Source organism: Mesoplodon bidens, assembly GCF_964165515.1.
Source record: "Mesoplodon bidens genome assembly, contig: HAP1_SCAFFOLD_118, whole genome shotgun sequence".
In the NCBI taxonomy this organism is placed as follows: domain Eukaryota; kingdom Metazoa; phylum Chordata; class Mammalia; order Artiodactyla; family Ziphiidae; genus Mesoplodon; species Mesoplodon bidens.
Genome location: NW_027671260.1, coordinates 918,437 through 942,393, shown reverse-complemented (window position 1 = coordinate 942,393; position 23,957 = coordinate 918,437). Strand labels below are relative to the sequence as shown.

The 23,957-nt window shown below is 36.4% G+C and overlaps 1 long non-coding RNA gene across 1 annotated transcript in view; it reads right to left on the bottom strand.

The window, feature by feature from the left end:
* Positions 1-1,153: 1,153 nt before the first annotated feature.
* Positions 1,154-23,957, bottom strand: part of LOC308611635 — a 32,777-nt gene continuing 9,973 nt past the window's right edge. The window contains exons 3-4 of the long non-coding RNA XR_014014981.1: positions 1,721-1,903; positions 1,154-1,538 (exon numbers count right to left, since the gene is read on the bottom strand). This is a non-coding gene — a long non-coding RNA (uncharacterized lncRNA). The remainder of the gene's footprint in view (positions 1,539-1,720; positions 1,904-23,957) is intronic.

The following is a 23,957-nucleotide window of genomic DNA, read 5'->3' as shown; positions in this document are numbered from 1 at the left end:
GTAACGTAGTCATCATTAGGTATCATTTAATAATTTTTTGTCAAATTTATTAACTATATAAACATGTTATACATGTAAAGTAGATTTAATATGCATCACATCTAAGAAAATCCAATTCCTGACATAATCAGCAGAATGAAAAGTGACACAGAGATTAGAAAACTCCCCAGCACTTGAGAGAAGAGAGGTTTGTGCAGTTTGATGGCAGCACAGGCCCATGTGTAGGAGAAGGGGAGGTGATGGAGCAGCAGGGATAGGTTAGAACAGTTGGAGTGCCTGGAGGGCCAGGCCAAGGAGTTCACTTTGTATTAACTCAATGGTCAATGAAATTACATAGCAATTTTAGAGGAAACAAAATTATAATTAAAACTGTAGAGGAAACACCAATTCCTTTCACTAAAGCAAAATTCAGAACATCCTGGTGTCAGCACTGGAAAACAATCTCCAGGTAATTGAAGCAGGAAAACCACATCCATTTAGGGGTTCTCTCATTTTCATTATGACTGCTACCACCATAGCAGCCTCTAGGCTTCCATTCTAACACTTTTGTCCAGGTATGGAGCAATCAAAAACATCTCGCTTTGTTTCACTTTAGTACAAATGATATAGAAAAGACATCAAAAGAATTTATTAAGTGATAAGAGAGAATAACTGGGAAACAGAGTGTGTATGAAATATATAAACAGTCTAGTTTACAAAGAACTACTTTATTCTTTAGAGAACATTGTTAGCCCATAGTCCATGTTATTCTACATTGGACACCAAGTATCTCTTAAACCTATGAAATAATATGTAAGACATTATGTGCATTTATATAGTCTTTGTATAAAGGATGTGATGGAAGAGGACCTCTACCAATAGATAGAAAAGAAATTCTTGCAATTGTCTGTTATGCAAGCCAAAAGCAGATGGGGTAATTTGCCAGAAATAATACTATAAGGGATATAAGTAATTTGGTCCAAGTACACCGCTCTCTGGGTTGCATTATTCAAGAGTAAATTTTAGAATGTCTGGAAGCAGAGGTCTTACCCAGTGTTCGAGACATATGAGGTCTCTGAGAATTTCTCTGAAATCACACTGAACATCTTGTGTACATGTATGTGTGTGTGTATATCTCCTGGGAAGTCTTTAAAAGGCTCATAAGCTCTTTTATGGCACTTCTCCATATCACTTCTGTGCTGGGCCTCCCCATTTATGAAAGCAGAAGTTTCAGCCTCGGAGACTTTGGGCACAAGTCAGCAGGTGGTGACAGCTTTCTCTTCCAACACTGCATCTTTTAAGCATTCTTAAGAAAGCAAGCAGCCATCAGTTATGAACATCATTCAGGCGACGTTCTGTATGTATGAACTGCATTTGAGATTAAAAGACGGGGAAGAGATGGGAAGTGAGTAGACATGAGACTATTATAGGGCTCAGGAGAAAAGTGGCAGAATCTAATTACGATGGGATGAGTGGGAATACAGAAATGAGGATGGGCAGAGGATGCACATCTTGGTATTTGGTATATGCCGCAGGGTTTTTTTCACCAAGTTGTCATTCTGTGTTTGGAAAACAAAATTGGGGGAAAAATGAAATCAAAGAGTAAGTCAGTGCTTGGCATATAATAGGAATGTAATACATTTTGGAAAGACTCACACTACCATGGTGAAACTTTTAGTATTAAACATATATTCACTTGCAGAACAGACAGCAGTTGGACTTTTATATGAGTCATGCTTACAACACTTCAACTTCTGGTCATCTTATACAAGTTCATTAGACCACTGATCGTTGTTGCAGTAGAGTTCTGAAAGTTTAATTTTGAGACGTGAATGAGAAATGAGGTCATGGCATAGATGCAGACAGGCAATGAAACTATAAAATTGGTAAGCTTGGTCTATGAGAACCTATATGAGCAAAGAATCTGAAAAAGAATAGATATATGTATATGTATAACTGAATCACTTTGCTGTACACCGAAAACGAACACACTGTAAATCAACTATACTTCAATAAAATTAATTTATTTTACTTAATTAATTAAAATTTAAAAATGGTAAGCTTGGTGAACTGTAGTTGACCTCGTTCAGGAAAGTAGAAGTGGGCACTGGTTCTGGAGGATACAGGAGTGGTTTGCATAGAGAGAGGGCCAACTTTACTTCCTAACAGTAAGTTAAAATTAGGGGAATGCAGAGATCATAGAATAATAATCAGAAAGTGGCATAAATGTAAGAAGCAGTCTGGCTCTTCTTATACTAGAGAAAGAGAAAGGTAAATTTGTGGTGGAGATGGTAGGGGAATCATTTGAAACAATCCAGATTTCAATTGAAGTGAAGAGGTCAGAAAATATTAAGGATAAATAAAGCTTAGTTTATTCATTAGGAACATGGAAGTTAGAGTTAGTAAAAACCAGTCTCAAAATGATAATTCTCTAATTTGATAATTCTGAACTAATCAGAAAAAAATATGAACTATAGTGCACATTAAGTCAATGTTGAGGAAAACGATGTATTTATTTGAGTACAATTCAGTTGTTATTTTACAATGCTTTAACAAAAGTACACGTTAAATACATCGAATTTTATATATACTGTAAGTATACTTTTTAGCATAGAAAATTACAAAATTATCTAATCTCTTAAAAGAAAATAGCATTATCCTTCTCACAAAGTTCTGAAATTAAAGAAAAAAATTATGAAGATATAAACTATTCACTGAAGTTTCTGAAATAATCAGAAAGCTTGAATCAAAGAGAGATCACATTTAAGGAGGATGTGTTATTGTTTAATTCAGTGGTTAAAGAAATAGAAAAATTAAATGGGAGCACTTTTCTGTTAAACTTTCCCCTCTGGCGGCTGGTATAAATAAGGGAGCTAGTATGGACCCTCCATTTCCCTTGAACAGGTGTTAACTTCTTCCTAGAGGGTTTAACTTCATGGTTAAGAGCATGGCCTCTGGGCTCAAATCTTTTGTGCCTGAATCCTAGACATGTCACTTGTTAAGTCTGCAACTTTGGGCAAGTTTCTAACTTTCTCTAAGTCTCAGTATTTAACTGTGTAATGTGGATAATATTTGTGAGGGTTAAATGCCACTGACAAACGGTAATTGGTATACATTTAAGCGCTCAATAAATTTGTCTATCAGGAGGAGTTTGGACATAGAGGGAGATGGTAGATAGATTCTGAAGGGAAATGTGAGAATTCGTTTAGAATGAACAGTTTCGAGGAAGATGACAACTGAAACGGGGGTCCTCCCTCCTATTCAGCTGCTAGAAAAAGAGGTGTGTTTAACAGGACAGAGAAAACAGGTTGAAAACAGGTGGCCCTGTGGGCACTGGAGTAGGGGAAACAGGTTAGAAGTGTTTCACACACAGACTGAAGAAGCTAAATACTACACATCCAGCAGAGCTGTGGATATCTATTTCAGTATGTCTGTGGGTCTATTTGTACAATGTTTCTCTTGAAAAGTCAGCAAGCGCTGTGAAGACAGAGCTCCAATCCTCTCTGACACTTGTTTAGGGGAGGGTCAGCAGCAGAGAAATCTCAGAGTGGAAGACAACCTACAAATACCTGCAGGGACATACATGACTACTTGCCACTTTCCTCCTGGCATCAGAGCTCTCAAAGTAGTTTATCCCCTTTCATTGCCTTATTCATTCCCTTCATGCATCTTCCACAATCAGGCTTCTGTTTCACATTTTTTACTTCATTTTCCTCTGTAATGTTGTCATTGCAAAAATGAAGTGAACTTGCCTCAATCCTCTTCCTTCTTGTCCTCAATAAACTATGAACTGGTAAATATATATCTTCTCTTTCTCTTATCGAGAAATCCACCCTTTAGGGCGTGAAATCCTACAATGTGTAAGACAAAATTGTTCTCTTATACTTAACTGTGTATATATAAACCTTCGCATTCATTATATACATTTATTATATTCAGTTGTTATTCATAATATATTTATTATATTCATATATATATATAATGAACGTGAATATCAACTTTATCCCCTTAAATTTAAGCCCTCCAGGTAATAAATATTTTTGTCTTTATGAGCTACATAGGTCTGTAACACATATTCTTTCTTTTTTTCCTTTTTTCTTTTTCTTTTCTTACAACCTTTTCAAAATGTAATAACCGTTCTTAGCTCAAGAATAGATTGCACCTTTAGGCCATAGTTTGCTTACTGATGCTTTAAAATAAATAACTCTGAATTTGAGAAAAATACAACAAAACTCAATAATCAGTTATTCATGTTGGCTATGGTCCACTTTAATGCAAGTGAGCGACAACAAGTGAGAATATGCTTATCAGTTCCCAACACATCTGAGGAGTGAAGGTAAGTTGTGTGAAAGGAAAATAGAAATGGAGTCATTACTGGTAGGGAGAGCTCTCTCACATGGAGCCTCTGAGGAAGCCACTGAGGAAGTGTGACTTAGGCACATCTCAGCCGAGATGGAATCTGAACTTTGACTACCTATTGCTTTGACACAGGCATCCAGAGCATCTGTCCACGTTCCAGAAACTCAAGATACTTACCGGACTCTTACCCTAAAATAACTTGTGACAGAGAATCCCTTAAGGACAAATATTTCCTTTCCTGCGTCACAGTCAATCATAATCCCTGACAGACAGCTTTAACAACCTTGTACCTTTTATCTTTATAAGTCCCTGACTCCTTCTCTTCCACAGAGCATCTCTGGGTTTTACCTGAATCTGTGTCTCCAGGATTGCAATTATCAAGACCCCAAGTAAAACTTTGTTCTCTGCAGCCTCGATACTGATTATTGTTCGACAGTTGGGCCCCATAGTTTACGAATAAGTGAGACAAGTTCTTATCTCTTGGTTCATGCCTCTGATCTCCTTTTACTTGTTCAATTTAAATGTTATTTCCTAAGAATGACTGCCTCCTTATATTGAGATAAAGTTCTAATTTTCACCTTAGATCTAGTCATGTGACAAAGGAATTATTTTATTCCTTTGTCACATGACAAAGGAATGAGAAAATATACTCATTTTCTCAATCTCTTACGGATTGCTTTCACTTTGATACAGCAAAAATGTTACTGTTGAGAAAATTGTTTCTTTTGCCTGTTAATTTGATCCCCTCAACCTTTTCTTGTACATTTTCGATGCTACATTTAATCAATTTAAATTACTGACAGTTGATTTCCAGGCCTACCGATATACCACTTCTGCCTTTCAATACTCACTCACCTTGTTTCTTTGCACTTCTCTTTTCTGTCATTTTTGCTCCAAATTGCTCATATTTAAAAAGTCCTCTTGCAATATCATGCATAATTCACTCACAGATGTGAGGAGGAACAGCTGTAACATCTTTCTGCCAAGGCATACACTCATTCACAATGCCCAGTGGTTTCTCAGTTGTGTGTAGGATTTTTCTGCTGGGATGGGTCTTTTATCATCTTCAAACATGCATGACTCAGCCACACATACTAGCTTCACAGAGTCTTCCCAGCTATAAAGTTTAGAACAAGCTTCGACTCCCAAGTATCTGCTATGGGCTCAATGTTTTATACATTGAATTCCTATGTTGAAACCCTAATGCCCAATGTGATAGTATTAGTAGGTGGACCTTTGGGAAGTGCTTGAGTCGTAACAGTGGAACCATCATGAATGAAATTAATGCCTTATAAGAGGCTCCAGAGAGATCCCCTGCCCTTTCTACCAGGTGAGGACACAGGGAGGTGGTGTCAGCTTATGAACCGGGAAGAAGGTCCTCACCAGAAGGCAAACAAGCTAGCACCTCAGTCTTGGACTTCCCAGCCTCCAGAACTGTGAGCAGTCATTGCTGTTGTTATCATCTACCCGGTTGGTGGTATTTTGTTATAGCAACACGACTGGAGTAAGATCGCATCTTTCTACCCTAGAGGAATAATTCCTAGACTAATTACCTAGTAAAATTTGAGCATTACCTCAGCATACACCAAGTGATGCTGGAGGAGGTAAAATCCAGAAACAAGGTTGCTGAAGAGTTCTGTCATGATCTACTCTCACATACTATCACATACCTCAGAGATACTACATATTTACTCGTGTTAGGAGCTTCACGTGGCAGTGGTTTTCTTCATGGCAGTGTGAACACCAGCATCACTGCTACTTGCTACTCCTAAAGGAGCTTGAATGCCTCACTCCTCTTCCTTGTTTGAGAGCTATTCCACTTTTCACTTGGCTGACCTTCAAGCTACTTATCATCAGTGCCCATTCTCTTGATTTTCAGGAACACTCATTACTATTATATCCCTCAGGGCAATTTTAGAAGTTTAAAGCAAGGAAGAGTAGCTTCTTATGATAAGAAAAAGAATAAGGTGGATTGTTGTTCATTTATTGATCATTTATGAGTAGCTGTCATATGCCAGGCATTGGCGCATTGTGCTTTTGATGTCAGAAGCAGTCCCTGCTTTCAAGTGGTCTCTGGTAAAGCTGGAAGGAGTTTCAACTGGACAGAATAGTATAACATAATGAGTACATAAGTGCCAGGACAGGGTGCCAGGGTGGGAAGGAGGACACAGAGAAAGAACAAGTTTATCACGAAATATTTTTGAAGAACAGGACACCTGATTTGTGTTTTGAAGGAAATGTAGAAGTGTGAAAGACAACAAAAAAGTTTCAGAAATGAACAGCCTAGGCAGAGGCTACAGCAAGATTTAAAAAGCAAGAGGGCACAAACCACAGAGCTGATCTCCCTGTGCTATGCGGCTGCTTCCCACTAGCTATCTATTTCACATTTGGTAGTGAGTGTATATATGTCCTGTGACCACCTAGAGGAGTGGGATAAGGAGGGTGGGAGGGAGACGCAAGAGGGAAGAGATATGGGGATATATGTATATGTATGGCTGATTCACTTTGTTATAAAGCAGAAACTAACACACCATTGTAAAGCAATTATACTCCAATAAAGATGTTAAAAAATAAAATAAAATTTTTAAAAAGACACGAGGGCATACAGAGCAATGGTGGTCCTAAAGAACTGCCAATAGGTACGTATGACTGGAGTATAAGATCATTTGAGCAAGTAATGCAAAAGATACCAAAATTTGCAGTGGATAATCTAAGGTCAGGATATATCACCTTTCTTTTTTTCACTCTAGAAATATTTACTGAGTGACTCTTATGTGCCAATGATTGTTGTAGGTTCTGCAGTGAAAAAAATCATGACTCTACCTGCACAGAATTTGCATTCTACCTAGGGAAGAGACCGAAAATAAACCAATACCAAAATATTGATATATTGTTTGGCAGACGGGAACAAACATATGGAGAAAACGATATCAGAGATGGAAGGGAGCATGTGTAGGTTAATGTGTGCACCTGCATGGGGATGCACAACAGCTGTTTTTTATAGGATGATCAAGGTCTCACTGATGTGGTGACATTTGACCAGAGACTTGAAGGTAGTCATATCCTATCTATTATCATAACCTCTAGTATCATATTCTATTTATATGTGTATGGATTACTTTTCTAGAACATTTCCAGAAGATGAAATCGTAAATGCAAGGGCCTTTGGATGGGAGAACGTTGAGTGTTGAAAGTACAAACTAAGAGGCTGGTGTTCCTGGTGTGGCAAGAGTGAGAAGAGCAGTGGATAAACTGGAGAGCTGGTGGTGGCGAAGGGGGTGCAGAAAAGATAGGGCTTTTTAGAGTCTCTTTAAGTACTTGTTCCCTTGTGGCTCCCCACCTCTTAGACAGAATCAAGGAAATGTCTAGGCCCAGGCAGTGGAGAATAGGCATTTGGTAGTTTTTGCTAAAGAGTTAAGCTTAAAAGCCTAAAATCTTTATGGACAGAGAGAAATTTTGCTAAATTTCTTCTTTACTACATCAGAGTAATAGATGGATAAATCCAAAGAACTTTCCACAAAGGAAAAGCACCATCAGGATTTGCATAGTTTTTGTTTTGTCTTGTTTTTTAACAAGAGGGAAGGGAAATTACCATTACTATTTTGAATCTGAGAAAGACTGGGATAAAGAGAAGTTAAATGGCTCATTCACAGCAAACCTGGGCTTAAGAGTAGGACAGGTCAAGAGTATTCTACATGATGCCCTCGGCCAATCACTTACTCAGAGGAAGGCCAATTATTATTTTTTAAATTAAATTAAATTTATTTATTTATACAGCAAGTTCTTATTAGTTATCTATTTGATACATATTAGTGTATACATGTCAATCCCAATCTCCCAATTCATCCCACCGCCACCACCCTTGCCCCGCTTTCCCCCCGTGGTGTCCATACGTTTTTTCTCTACATCTATGTCTCTATTTCTGCCTTGCAAACTGGTTCATCTGTATCATTTTCTAGATTCTACATATATGTGTTAATTTACGATATTTGTTTTTCTCTTTCTGACTTACTTCACTCTGTATGACAGTCTCTAGGTCCATCCACATCTCTACAAATGACCCAAGTTCATTCCATTTTATATATGTACTACGTCTTTTTTATCCATTCATCTGTCAATGGGCATTTAGGTTGCTTCCATGACCTGGCTATTGTAAATAGTGCTGCAATGAACATTGGGGTGCATGTGTCTTTTTGAATTATGGTTTTCTCTGGGTATGTGCCAGCAGTAGTGGGATTGCTGGGTCATATGGTAGTTCTATTTTTAGTTTTTTAAGGAACCTCCATATTGTTCTCCATAGTGGTTGTATCAATTTACATTCCCACCAACAGTGCAAGAGGATTCCCTTTTCTCCACACCCTCTCCAGCATTTGTTGCTTGTAGATTTTCTGATGATGCCCATTCTAATTGGTGTGACTTTCAATACGCTTCCCTGGGGCAGTAGTGATTATCTTCCCATAGCTTGGGCAGCTTGGTGAAGAAGATCAGAGGCTGACTTCAGCTTTTCATAGCTCTCCATCTTTCTACTTCCTATCATTCCTTTTACTTGAGCAGTGGTTCATCAAATATTTAACAGCAGCAGAAGTTTCTCCTAGAAACTTGTTAGAAATGCAAATTCCCAGCTGAGGCTCCGGAAATCTTTTTTTTTTTTTTTTTTTTTTGCGTTACATGGGCCTCTCACTGTTGTGGCCTCTCCCGTTGCGGAGCATAGGCTCCGGACGCACAGGCTCAACAGCCATGGCTCACGGGCCCAGCTGCTCCGCGGCATGTGGGATCTTCCCAGACCGGGGCCCAAACCCGTGTCCCCTGCATCGGCAGGCGGACTCTCAACCGCTGCGCCACCAGGGAAGCCCCGGAAATCATTGTTTTGACAAGCCTTCTGATTCTCGCTAAAGCTTGAGACCCCTTGCTCTCCTTCTGATCTGAGAGAGAGGGGGAGGGGGAAAGAGAGAGAAAGCCCAGGAAAGAATGCTGGAAAGTAAATTCAGAGAGCTTTTTATAGGGGGTTTTTACTGTGGTAACTCACAAATGGTTGAAAAAACCCCACAAATTGAAACATGTAGCTACTTTAAACACTCTTTAGCAGAAATCAATCTTATTCCCCATCTATTACTTAATAGGTCATTTCCTCATAGGGATGACTAACAGCAATTCATCAGAAAATGCTTTTTATATTTAAATAACACTTTCTGTTCCAAGATGTCAAAATGTTTGACAAGTGGTCAAAATGCAGCTCACTAATATTCTCAACCCCATGGTAGTAAATAACCCACATCTACCATCACTGCTGTTTACTGGTGATTGCTTGTCTGGGAAAGTTGAAGCGCCTTTGCTATCTCTGTAGAAAGTCAATCACTAAAGGAGAAAACGTCCTTCATCTTGGTTCCCATAGGAAACCAAATTGATAAATTACTCACTGACTTCTATTATTGCATCTCAAGGATAGTTAACAATGCTCATCAAGGAAAAATCCCAAAGAACACTCTTGCCCTATCTCTGATTAACCCTGATTTTGGAAAATCATCTGGCTCAATCTACATTTAATTACAATATGAATGCTACTTAATTCCCTATGACTTCTGATTACACAGGATCAATGCCACTTGAAGAGAAAGAAGCAAAGGTTCACTACATTGGGGTCTCCTTGACAGCCAAGCCTGTGCCTTAGTCATTTTGACTCCCTAGTGACCAGCCTGGTATGTGGAATAGTATATGCGATCAGTAATTATTTCTTGAATGTATGATGTAGGAATGAGTCAAGATATTTTTAGAGTTGGAGTCATGGATCAAGAGGAGAAAACGTGGTTTAAAAGACACTACTACAGGGCTTCCCTGGTGGCACAGTGGTTGAGAGTCCGCCTGTCGATGCAGGGGACGCGGGTTCGTGCCCCGGTACGGGAGGATCCCACGTGCCGCCGAGTGGTTGGGCCCGTGAGCCATGGCCGCTGGGCCTGCGCGTCCGGAGCCTGTGCTCCGCAACGGGAGGGGCCACAACAGTGAGAGGCTCGCGTACCGCAAAAAAAACCACAGAAAACAAAAAAACTACTACATTCTCAGAAGCCGATGCTGCAATGAATGCTAATAACAACTTGACAATGTCCTTTGTCATTGCAAATAATGTGATACCAACATCTACTAATCAATCAAAAAAAAGACTTTCAGAATTCAAAATTGGATAGGATTTTGAGCTGGGGATTCCTCTCACCCACCTTTTCTTAGGATAAAACTTGGAACTGTAGTGTCAACAGATAATATGCCAGTTTTCCACTTAAAATTGGAAAATTTAATCTAATTTCGGAGGCATGAAATAAAAACTGATGGGCAAATATTAGAATTTCCATCAATGAAAAAGCTTAATTTCTAAAATGCTGAAGGTTAGTTTATCAAAATACTGAAATTGCCTCATATCACAAGTCAAAGCACCCTCTCTTTACTAAATAAGGAGCTATAAAGTTGCACAATTACTGTCCATTTTTTTACTTGGTTTGAAAAAAAGGTGCTTGTTTTAAATAAAACAAAGTTCAACTGAAGTGACTATAATATCATCAGTCTTGTAAAACTCCTTGTGTTAGATTTCTTGTATCCCCAAGATGCCAACCATGCATATTAAACTGACTCTTGTTTTTTGCGTATGATTTCTGTACATCTTTCCTATTTGGATTTTCATGTTAAGTACCCTTGCTTAGAGTGTGGATTGTAACCACTCTGTTTAACACTCTATCACCAGTACCTAGAACAGTGCCTGCCACATAAGAAACACTTCATAAAATTTCTAAATTATCTTGATTAAAATCCATACTCATCCTAGCTTTAAGCACGTGAAGACAGAAATAGGTTCCAACTGCATAAGAACACGTGAATAATCCAGAGAAAATGTTAACTATAAGTACAAATTATCTGTTGATTAAAATACAGAACATGTCTGAGATTTGGAATTCCTTCCTAATAACCCTGAGTCAGAGCTGTGGTAAAGGCTTACTGGGGGCATGGTACCATTTTCTGAGGACACACTCAGAAAAGGAAGAAGTTGATGAGAGAGCATGCAAGATTTTCCAGGCTCAAAATGGAACTTGACTCATCTGCATGGAACCATCCGGCGAAACACAGAAGAGCTCACTCTTCTGCTGGATTAAGCTCACCCTGGTGGAACGGAATGGAACAGAAACAAGAGACTGAGGTCTAGGTTTTGAGGATCTTCACTCCACTTACCTGCTTTCACAGGACCAGGCAACGGACAAGAAGAAATGTGCAACTGTTGCTGTGTACCTCTAAACAAACACAGTCACCCTATGTAATAGAATGTGTCCTAAATCTGACCAATTAGAATAATTCCTCCATTCTTGGTGGAGTAGCTCTGATAGAAATGGACAGAGCTGGGCTCGGGGTGGGAAGGGGGTGGTTTCCTTCTGTTACAAGCTCTAAACTTTCTTCAAGTTTCCTATGATTTAAGCCTAACTAAAATTTATGGACTTTTGAAAAAGAGTAGGTACTAAAATTAAATAAGCTGAGAGTGTTGAGGGTGAAAAAAATGATAACAAATTTAAGAAAATGTAGAATTATTACTATGAGAATTACCAGAGCTGTGTTTGTTCCAAATACGAGCCTGCTGTAGCATTTTAATTAGGAATAGAATTAAACAGAAATTCACTTGCTGTCACCATCTGATAATATTACCAGAGACTTCCCTTAAGGAAATTTAAAATTATTTATTCTATGTAAATCTCTACAAGTCCTTAATTTCAACCTTATTATAAGAAATAACACACAGTATCAACAAGCTGGCAGAATTTTGACAATTCTCCTGCCTCCCTCCATTCCGCCTGCTTTTCCTCTTTCCCTCCCTCCCTTTCCCTCCTCTTCCCTCACTCCCTTTCTTTCCACAAAGCAAGGAAATGGGTATATAGCAAAGAGTAGGGATCACACGCTTTCATTACAGGGCTTGGGAATGTGGACTCTCACAAAAACAGACTTGATTTTAAATACTGTATCTGTGCCTTACTAGCTGTGTGACCATGAATAATTTAATCATTCTGTGCCTCAGTTTGTCTGGCTGTAAAATAGGTGCAAACAGTACCTACCTCTTCGGATTGTTGTGAGGGGGGATTCCAACTGGTTTTTAAATAGTATTTAGCACAGAGGAAGCATAATAATTATTATTTTTCACTTCTCTGAATATATAAAACATTTAGTATTGGGATTCATAGTCTCAAAATCTAACACTCACTGATGTGAATATCTGATTAGCTAAATGGAGAAAAACATTGTTATAGTAATTATTTCTTTAGTTTCTCGTTTTGTTTTTTTAACTGAAAACCAGAATCACAATTTCTTGTTATTATCTGTTATCAATGAACAGTATAAGACTATAATATTATTTTTGACAAGGCACTGAATATTTGAAATGAAGAAAACTAAGAAATAGTAGTAAATAAAACTTTTCTTGTGCTAATCCCAAGTGAAAGATGAAATTAATGATGATATATATGTGGAAACTCTGGAGAAGTCATACAGAGAGAACCTCAAGTACTTGAGGCACACTTGAAATTCAAATGACACTAAATGACTAAGTCTTAAATCAAGAACCCTTCACTAAAATTAAAAACACAAATGCTTTCTTTTTCTTGATTTCTTGTAGGAAGTGAAAGAGTACTTGGTAGGTGTCAGACTATTTTAAAAAGCAGGTTATAGAGATGATATTTCAGGAGTGTAAAAATACTAAGGCGGATCTCATAAATGATTGGTATATTATTTAATTCAGGTTAGCATCAGAATTGTCAATGTTTGCTTATTAAGCAATGCAATCCTTTAGGTAGGAAGCATGGTTCTTTGGAGAAGTTGATAGACACAAGATACACAAACTGGAATATGGTGAAAAAACAGACAGTATAGATTTTTTTAAATTAAACCTAGGAATTATTTAACATGGCCATTTCTTTGGGTTGAAGAAAGAAATTCAAATAGATTTTCCTGGTTCAGGCTCCAGTGAGGTCTATAGGCAAATTTGCAACTAGAGCAAGATTCAGACCTATTTCCATTTTTGTGCTTACGTCTTAAATATGTCCAGTTCCTAGAGCATAGAGGAAAGCACTAGATTGGCCATGGCATGAAACAGGTTAGAATTCTGGCCCTGCCACTTAATAACTGTGTACGGCTTAAATGGGCAATTTGCTAAACTTCATGAATTTCAATTCCCACCCTCCAACCCCCACCCTGGGCAAAATGAGTATAATCCTTTTTCTACCAACTCTAGAGAGTTAGGATGGTCTGAGGAGAAAATGTACATAAAAGTGCTTTGAAAATTATTTAATGCTTTAAAAATATTATTTATCATTATTATTTCAAGATGAGGGAAAACTCCCCCTCCGCTAATATATTCAGTTTTTTATGGCCAGCTAGATCTTCCAGAAAGCTACATAAAAACTGAACATTTTAACAATACTCGGCAATGTTTAGATGCTAAAAAAAAATTATCCAAACTGGGACATTTCTTCTTAAACGGTTCTAAAAGTAATACATATGTATTGCAATGAATTTGGAAATACAGAATGAGAACGGGAGGAAGTAAAGGTCACCCTGACTCTCTTATTTCTTGAGTTAACCATTGATAAATAATTTTTAAATTTTCTTTGGGTCTTTTTTCTCTATGTGTGTGATATTCAAAACCAAGTTGTGAATATGCTATATTTATTATTTAACATTCTTCTCTTCTCACTTGACATTTTACAAAAAACAATTTTAATTTGTTAGTTTCTGTATTGTTTCCGATTCTAAGCATCATAAAATACTTAATAGTGAAGGTTACCTATGAGCTATTATGTAAAAAAAAGTTCAGCATATATAACCTAAATAAATATATTAGAAATTCATATGCTTTAAAGCAGTGATCCCCAACTGTTTTGGAGCTAGGGACCGGTTTCGTGGAAGACAATTTTTCCACCAACAGGGTGGGCGGGGGAGGATAGTTGGTTCAAGCTGTAATGGGAGCGATGGTGAGCCATGGGGAGCAGCAGATGAAACTTCGCTCGCTCGCCCGCCGCCCGCCGCCCGCCGCCCACCTCCTGCTGTGCGGCCCAGTTCCTAACACAGCCAGGGGGTTGGGGACCCCTGCTTTAAAGGATATCCCTATGTTTTTATGTGATTGACCATTTCAAAAGTTTCATAGACAATTCCAATATTTATATTTAATTAAAGACCATGAAACTTTTTTTTAGTATTTTTAAATAAAAGATAGTTAAAGATTACTTCATTTAAAAGCTAATAACAAACCTCTAGAACACTTCCTTCTACTTAAGTGAGGTGTTAGATTAAAAAAGCACTATAGAAATACAGATTATACTTGACTTTAAATAAAAATCTGAATTAATACTATAGAATTGTTATCTCCCCTTTATTCTGTTAATAATTGGTAATAGGAATATTATGGAGAATGATTGAAGCTTAATAGTCATATGTCAATTACCAAGATCACATCTGTGTGGTACAATGAATTTGCAAAGGTAGACTATCAAATATATTTTATTGTCAAAGGTGGTCTGCCAACTGGCAAGTCATTTAGTAAGTTATGCTCTAAAATATATCATTTACTGATACCCAAGAGACATCTCGGTATGTCATTAATAGTGCAGAAACTTGAAGCCAGGGATATTTTTGTCTTTATAATTAACTTGAGACAGCAGCTAATAAAAACCAAAATAATAACAGTAATAACCTTCAAATTAATTTTGACCCTAAGCTATAGCAATTTCAACAGAAGTTAGTATATTTACATACCAAATTAAAATTCCTAAACTTGTACTACAATTGATGCAATGTTTTTATGAAATACTACCTGTATAATATTTCATTAAAATAATAAAATGAGAACAATATAGAAATGTCATAAATGTTTGTGTCCTAGAAAGTATTTAGAGGGAATTTCCGGTAGTATAAATTAGTACATGATTATTATTATTAATCATATTACTTTTATTTATAAAGCATCCAAACATACACATCTGTAATCTTATATGTCTTTACCATCAAGAGAAATATATTCCAGAATTAATTTTAAAAACACTGCTTTTACTGTGCTTATGTTTTCTAGTTGAGAAGTCTGGACTTTAAGCATTTTTAAATTATAGAACTAATCAGAAAGCAGGAGGAAACCAACAATACAACTGATGGCATTTGTTAATATAAACCTTTGTGTAAAAATGTTATGAAACTAAGAATGGAAAAAGGAGAGAATTATTAATCAACAAATGGCTATTTTTAAAAATCTAGTTAATAGTATACTACCTGGGTTATTCTCTTACTTGAAAAAATTACAGTATATTAGGTTGTCCTAATTTGGAACTATGTAACTGCCACTCTCATGTTTCTAGTTTTACTAGAAGAGTGCTTTTTTTGGTATAAGCGTAAGAAAAAAAAAAAAAAACTGGAACATTCCATAGTGCAGTTTCCTTCCTCCCTTTCCCCAACAGAAAAAATAAGAAATACTGTACCTAACCAACAGATCTGATGATTCCAAAAGGGACAAGTCTCTATTCTGAAACACTATTCAAGTCAGAACATTCCAAATTACGATTTTGTGAGACACTGGAAAATTATGGCATGAAAAATAGAAGAATATTTCTAATGCACTATAAAATGTATTCCTCAAAGCAAAAGAGCTAATGGAAGGCCAGAGCACTTAATGGATAAAATATAATCAAATGAAACAGAAGCATGTTCCAAGCTGAAAGGCAACAATATCACTATTCTCACATAATTGGATAGTAGACATAACCCAGTAAGATCAGGTTTAAAAACATTTAAATATATATAAATACACATATGTATAAATAACATATATAGCACCTGAAGTAAATACATATTCGTATTCATATATTAAAGAATCACTTTGAAATTTTAAAATATTTTTTTAACTACTGAAAAATAAACAGCTAGGGAAAAAATAAGTTTTCTTTGCAAAACTTGACTCTGGAAACAAAGATTCTTCAAATGCTTCTCCAAGAACTTGTCTCTTTATTTTAAATATAACCAAATAAAAAAATAAAAAATATAATCAAATATTTGAAATAGAAGGCAAATGTTCATGAAAGCAGACATAATACATGCATATATATGCATATATATATTTATACACATAATTGGATAATATAATTAATATATATAATACACATAAAACACACATCTTCCTGAACTTACTATGGCATTGCATCCTGATAAACCCATCATCAATTGAAAATATCATAAATTGTAAATGCTTATAGTACACCCAATCTACCAACCGTCATAGTTTAGCCTAGTCTACCTTAAATGTGCTCAGAACACTCACATTAGCCTAAAGTTGGGCAAAATCATCTAACACAAAACCTATTTTGTAATAATCTGATGAATATCTCATTTGTTTTATTGAATACTGTACTGAAGGTGAAAACCAGAACGGTTGTAAGTGTGTCAGTTGTGATCGAGTCGCTGAGTGGGAGGAGTGGCTTGCTGCTGCTGCCCAGCATCACAAGAGAACATCATGCTGCATATCAGTAGTCTGGGAAAAGTATAGTTTCTACTCTAAATTCAAAGTAGACTTTGAAAAAATGAAAAAATTCAAACTATAGTTTCTACTAAACGAGTATCACTTTCACACCATGGTAAAGTTGAAAAATCGCTAAGTCGAACCATTGTAATTCGGGGAATGTCTGTCTATAAATTTTTGTATAATATATGTGTATACGTGTATGCACATGTATATTTCAAACAGGAATTTAGACTGTTTGATACATCTCTTCTTAGAAGCAGACTATGCCCAAAATCTATGCCTCAAGCCTTTGGTGAATAGCTAATGAATTCAGTGTTCAAACAGGGATTAAAAATATTGACTTGGAAATTCAGGACAAACTTACTACTAAAAATGTTTTACACTTTTTACTTAAAAGAACATAGTTAGGTACACATGATTAGACTCTACCAACTGAAATAAATTATTGCCGATTTGGCTAGAGTTGTTGATCACCACAAAATTCTCTCTTGTGGACAACTATGGCTTACATATTAAATGGAAGGCTTTAGGCAGTTTTTGTACTTGTTTCCTTAGACCTAAATGGTCCACATAATGATAAAAAGTCAAATAAGAAAAAAATGTAAAATTATGTGCTTTTCAAGCCCAACAAAATTGTTATCATACTAAAGCTCATCTGTGTACTAACAGTGCAGTTTTTATAGGCAGGTGTTTCTGGTACTAAAGTTTTCACGTTAATTGAGGCTCTATTTTTGATTTCAGTTTAAAGGTGTTGCTAGTGATTGAATCTACTCAGTAGTGCACTTTTATGAATAAGACTCTGAATATTAAAATTCTTACATGTACTCTCTAAATTCATTGAGATTCAGTCAAATAGAAAGATATCATATACCAAGAAGATTCCTTTGTATATGATGTACAATGGAGTAACAGATTAATTTTCCTTTTTGGACAACTTAATGATATTGATTAACATTAAAAAACTTCAACAGTTACATATTTTAAAAAAAAGATTGGGGTACAAGGCAGATAATTAGTAGTATTACCTTTAACGGCTTTTGTTAGAGGAAGTGAATGTTAACAACTCTTTATAAATTAAAGTTGCCCTCTCCCAGGAACTTCAATACTGTATCAGAAAAAAATAAAATTGTCAACTATTGCTTTTAAGAAAGGGAACAATTCCCATTTTCTATAACATTACTTCTGAAATCAACACCCTTATTCAACAACCTTGATATCATTTCTGATAATGAGCCAGTGAAAAGAGTGATTAGACAAATGGTACAATTCAGAAAGAAAATAAGATGCAGAAAGAAATTCAGAAAGAAAATAAGATGCCACGTGAGTTTTCCCAGGTCATCCAATCAACTCCTGGCAGAGTTAAAAATAGAAGCTAAGACTAATTCCCACAGCTACTGCCAGGTCAGAGCCTGACAACTTTGCATTGTGGTAGCTTCAACCTCTCCTGCTACTGGGATTACCTGCATTGAGACATCTTCCTATGAGGTTCAGTCATTTCAAGGTTTGCTTTAAAATGGAGAGGGGTAGGAAAAGGTTCATAATTTTAGGGAAAATCTGTGGTAATGAGATCTCATTGTAAACTGCTCACGAGAATTAGAAAGATAAAAACTGGAAATGTTTACTAACCCTTACTATGTCTCAAACACTGCAATAAGTTCCCTTTTATGTTATCTTCTTTAATCTTCGCAACAACCCTGTGATTTTCCTGTTTTAAATATCCAGAAACAATTCACAGTGGTTAAGTGACTTACCCTAAGTCGTAGAGATAGAAAACAATAGAGGTAGGATTCAAACTAGGTGAGGTTCAAAGTTCAAATTCACTTCCTGAAAAACATGATTAGAACATAAATGGTAGCCAAAACTCCCCAAAATAAACTAAAAGATTAAAAGAAAGAGAGAAAGGAGGGGAGGAGGGCCTTGTGAGCTGCATACCTTAAAAATAATGTTTAGACTTTTTGATTGATCTTAAAAATGACCAAAAGCTAGCTGCCTGAGAGCTCTAAGAATAAAATTATTAACAAACTAAACAAAAAACATTGATTTTTATACTCACTTTGAGATCAACCCAATTGCGTTCCTTTCATAACACTGTACTGCCATTTTATTTCATTTTCTATTATATTTATTAAGGGATATTTTAAAGACAAGTATTTTGCCTAACAGGTTAATGATTTTTTTTTTCTTCTAAACAATGACCAAGATGCCAATCCTCCTCCCCTTATTCAATGGACTAATTAGTGTCAGATCATTTTAGGGTCATATCTAATTTTTGTGGTGAAATAGTGATTTCACAAACCCTGTGAAGATGTTACACATCCACTATAACATGCATGCAGGTGGAAAAAATTTTCAGTTGATGTAGATTTTGCTTTCTCTATGAGTGTATTCTTCACAATCAATGAGATAGAAAAAGACACAGAGATAAGAGAACTGCTGACTAATATTTTCTTATGAAAATCTGTATCTTGGGCTTCCCTGGTGGCGCAGTGGTTAAGAGTCTACCTGCCAATGCAGGAGACATGGAGACATGGGTTCGAACCCTGGTCTGGGAAGATCCCACATGCCGCAAAGCAACTAAGCCCATGCGCCACAACTACTGACCCTGTGCTCTAGAGCCCACAAGCCACAACTACTGAGACCGTGAGTCGCAACTACTGAAGCCGGTGTGCCCTAGAGCCCGTGCTCTGCAACAAGAGAAGCCACCGCAATGTGAAGCCCGCGCCGCAATGAAGAGTAGCCCCCGCTCCCCACAACTAGACAAAGCCCATGCACAGCAACGAAGAACCAACACCACCAGAAATAAATAAATAAATAAATTACTTAAAAAAAATAAAATCCGTATCTTGCATTTTCAATTTTCTAAAAGTTCAAATCCATTGTGGTTGAAAAAAGAAGAGTAATGGGGGGCTTCCCTGGTGGCGCCAGTGGTTGAGGGTCCGCCTGCCGATGCAGGGGATATGGGTTCGTGCCCCGGTCCGGGAGGATCCCACGTGCCACGGAGTGGCTGGGCCCGTGAGCCATGGCCGCTGGGCCTGCGAGTCCGGAGCCTGTGCTCCACAACGGGAGAGGCCACAACAGTGAAAGGCCCGCGTACTGCAAACAAAACAAAACAAAAACCAAAAAAAAGAAGAAGAATGTCATATGTTTTCTTGTCCTGGGAAAATGGACTGTGCTTGGTTGAGTGTGTTTATTTATTTATTTATTTTATTGCCAAAATTTCTTTTTTATTATTTTTATATCTACTAGTACTTATTCGAATTCTACTCACTGTTTTTTTTTTCATCTTTGTTGGAATACAATTGCTTTACAATGGTGTGTTAGTTTCTGCTTTATAACAAAATGAATCAGTTATACATATGTTCCCATATCTCTTCCCTCTTGCATCTCCCTCCCTCCCACCCTCCCTATCCCACCCCTCTAGGTGGTCACAAAGCACTGAGCTGATCTCCCTGTGCTATGCGGCTGCTTCCCACTAGCTATCTATTTTACGTTTGGTATATATGTCCATGCCACTCTCTTACTTTGTCACAGCTTACCCTTCTCCCTCTCCATATCCTCAAGGCCATTCTCTAGTAGGTCTGTGTCTTTATTCCCGTCTTACCCCTAAGTTCTTCATGACATTTTTTTTTCTTAGATTCCATATATATGTGTTAGCATACGGTATTTGTCTTTCTCTTTCTGACTTACTGGTTCCGTGTCTTGAACTGCTCAAACTTTAAGGTCCATCACCTCTAACTTGCACCTTACCAAAACCTCAGACAAGAAACAGGAGAAAGGGTAGTACCATCCATAATTCATTCCCACCACACCTACAAAAATAGTCACAAGGAACTTGTGTAGAATACCAATTCTTCTGTATTAGGAAGGCAGTTTTCAAAATTAACTGGTATTGGTTCATTTGGTTGTTTAATAAATATCTTGCAAATGCCTATAATAAAGCCAAATACCAAACTGACCATTTAAGTTGCAGGAATTTTTCCGGTCTGGATATTTTACTATTTTCAAGTCACAGTTTACATTTGAGTGCTTACCATAATATATAATACCAATGAGCTCCCTAGAACTCTAAACAGTTATAGAAGACACCAAATGCTACTGTCTCATGCCTTGCTTTGCAATCCTGGATTGCTTTCTCCTAGGGAGATGATGTAAGAAATATAAGCTAGGTATCTCTTCTACGGGATCACCAGCCATGTCTCAACTAACTTTTATCAGTGGAGACTCTCAGTACATACATATTTATTTATTATAAAACTCTTCGGTACTGATCACTAGGTAATTCTGGTAAATGTGGGCGCGTAATAATAGTTAAGAATGTCAGCCCCATTTCATTTCAGCTTGATCCACTGCAGAAAAGCACAAATTAGATGAAAGCAATTTCCCCAAGAACAACTCACTTCCTTGAGACGAGACATAAACTTGGGTGAACAATGATTTGTCACAATTTATTTTTGAGGGTAGTGGTTTAAAAAAAGTGCTAATGTAATCTTTTCAGAATGAATTCTTTTAAAAATGCATTAATTCTCCAGTGAATATAGCTTATAATTAAAAACCTATACATGTAATTTTACTTTTCTAAATTTTTACATATGACCATATATATAACAAATATTGAAATCTTAAAATCTTCGTTATCTTTAAAATTTGATGGCCTTTAAATCTGAATTTGGATTTGGTGAGTCTGACGGATTATTCTTAGTGACTCTTATTGGGTACCACCAATTCAGATTCAACATTATTTCTGCAAGTGTCAGAAGCATTAAGTTGTGTGAATGGATAGAGGGTATTAGCATCCTGGTGGTTTTTCACTCCATTGAGATGACCAGAGAACCTGAGTGTGAAAGATCATGGAGAGGAGTGTAAGAAATGGCACTAAAGGTATCACTGACTTCTCGATATATACTCAGATCCTGCAGTATACAACAGAAGGAACAAAGCAGGTTGTGCTGCTGCTACTGTTGCAATGACCAAGGATCCTCAGTCTCATAGCCATTGCAGTCCATTGTTTAAGATGTGAGCTTGTTGTTGCTTATTCGGCAAAAGTCAGAATGCTTATTTGTTTTATGTCTGTTTTTTAATGAGGGTTTGATGAGACAGCAATAAAGACAAAAGTAAATAGGAGAAATGTTCATTCATAGGTCCCTCCATCCCTATCAACCAAAGAAAAGGCATACCTTAAAATACTGTAGTGAAATGTCTAGGGTGTGTCTGTCTGTGTGCTCGCCACCCTTCACCTTTAAGTAGCTTTTCAAAAATATGTTAGAAACATGTTGCTTCATCCTTGCCCTTTTAGCCTGTTAATGTCTAATTTAAGTAAAGCAGGATGCAATCCCCAGCAAGTTATCTGTCTCTCCTTTCTTGGACCATGCAAATCAAAACAGTCTTCTTCTAAGGAGGGTAGTGAAAAGTTGTGCCAATTGTGTTCATACTTCAGCTATTCCAACATTCTTTAGTTTAGCCTAAATGAGACATTCTCATCTTTGGGCTTTAATTATTCTGTTTAAAAATAAATTTTAAAAGATACTCTAAAGAGAAACTAAGAAAAAATACAACCAAATAAAAGATTTACCATAATGCAGGTACATAAATATGAACTAAAAATACTTTTAAATTAAAAATTAATCTTTTTTATTTTAAAAATTAATCTAATTAAAATTACAGATTAGGCTGGAGAGAATTGATCCATTGCTGAAGCTTAAAAAAAAACTAGCTATAAATGTTACTAGTTTTCTACACTGTTGTTACAAGACTTGACTGACATCCGTGATGTACTCTGTAATATTTTTGAAATGATGAAATGTGTGATCCAGAGACTTGAAATATTTCAATACTTGTGTATAGGAATTTTCTTCCATGAACTAGAAATGAAAAAAGTGAGAATGTTTCCTTGCTCAAATCACATTAAGTGGATTCCCTTATATTACTTGCATTCATTTTTAAGATAGTCATAAATGGTTACATAAAATACAGGAATATTATCTGTTGAAGAAGTTGATGGTTTTTATAGTCAATGTATGTATTCAAATTATAAATGTTTCTGCATAATCTCTGACCCCAAAATACCATTCCATGCCACTCCAAGAATTCTTCCACCAAAAGTAAAGGCTCCAGTGCATAAAGACATGAACCTCTATGTCCATTACCACATTTCTTGAAATCATAAAACTGTTTGGAACTTAATAAATGTTTATCAATGGGTTTTGACTGAATGAAATTATGGCTCACTCATAGTACATATTACTGGGCATCTACTAAAGGCAATATGGTAGTGATATATGCTAGATATCATTAATATAATAGAAACACAATGTACTAAAAGTGTTTTGCAACTAAAAATCACTATACATTGTATGGCTTTAAAAAGGAATGAAATGCTGCTACGTGCTATAACATGCATAAACTTTGAAAACATTATGTTAAGTGAAAGAAGCCAGACACAAAAGGACAACTATTGTATGATTCCACTTATATGAGGTAGTTAGAATAGGCAAATTATAAACCCAGAAAATAGAATAGAGTTAACCAGAGGCTAAGGGGAGGGGAGAAATAAGGGGTTATTGTTTAGTGCGTACAGTTTCTGTTTGGGATAATAAGAAAGCTCTTAAAATGGATAATGGTAATGGTTGCTCAACATTGTGAATGTACTTAATACCAATAAATGATACACTTAAAAATGGTTAAAATGGTAAATTTTACATTATGGGACATTTTACCAAAATAAAAATATACTATAAAGTAAAGTAAAAATTTACCTCCTACTAGGCATACTATGAAGTTTGCATAAAATTGCACTTATTTTAGGAGCTTACATGGTTATTATCATATTTGGGGACATGTAAAGAAAGCAACAGCTTAAGTAGTCCTCTTGAGTTCTTTCTCTCCATCTTTCCAACCCGGTGTTTTCCAGATTAATGGTTTTGTCACGCCTCTCTTTGAATACTAGCATCAGTAGGAATGCTAGCTAGTACTGGTTTCCTTAAGTATCAGCGAAAAATTTTAATGTATTTTTATGCTGGTAATTGTTTTAGAACCTGGGAGGGATGTCATTGTTTTCTTAACTTGGCAAAAGCAAATATATTACTGTAGACAGCATTACTAG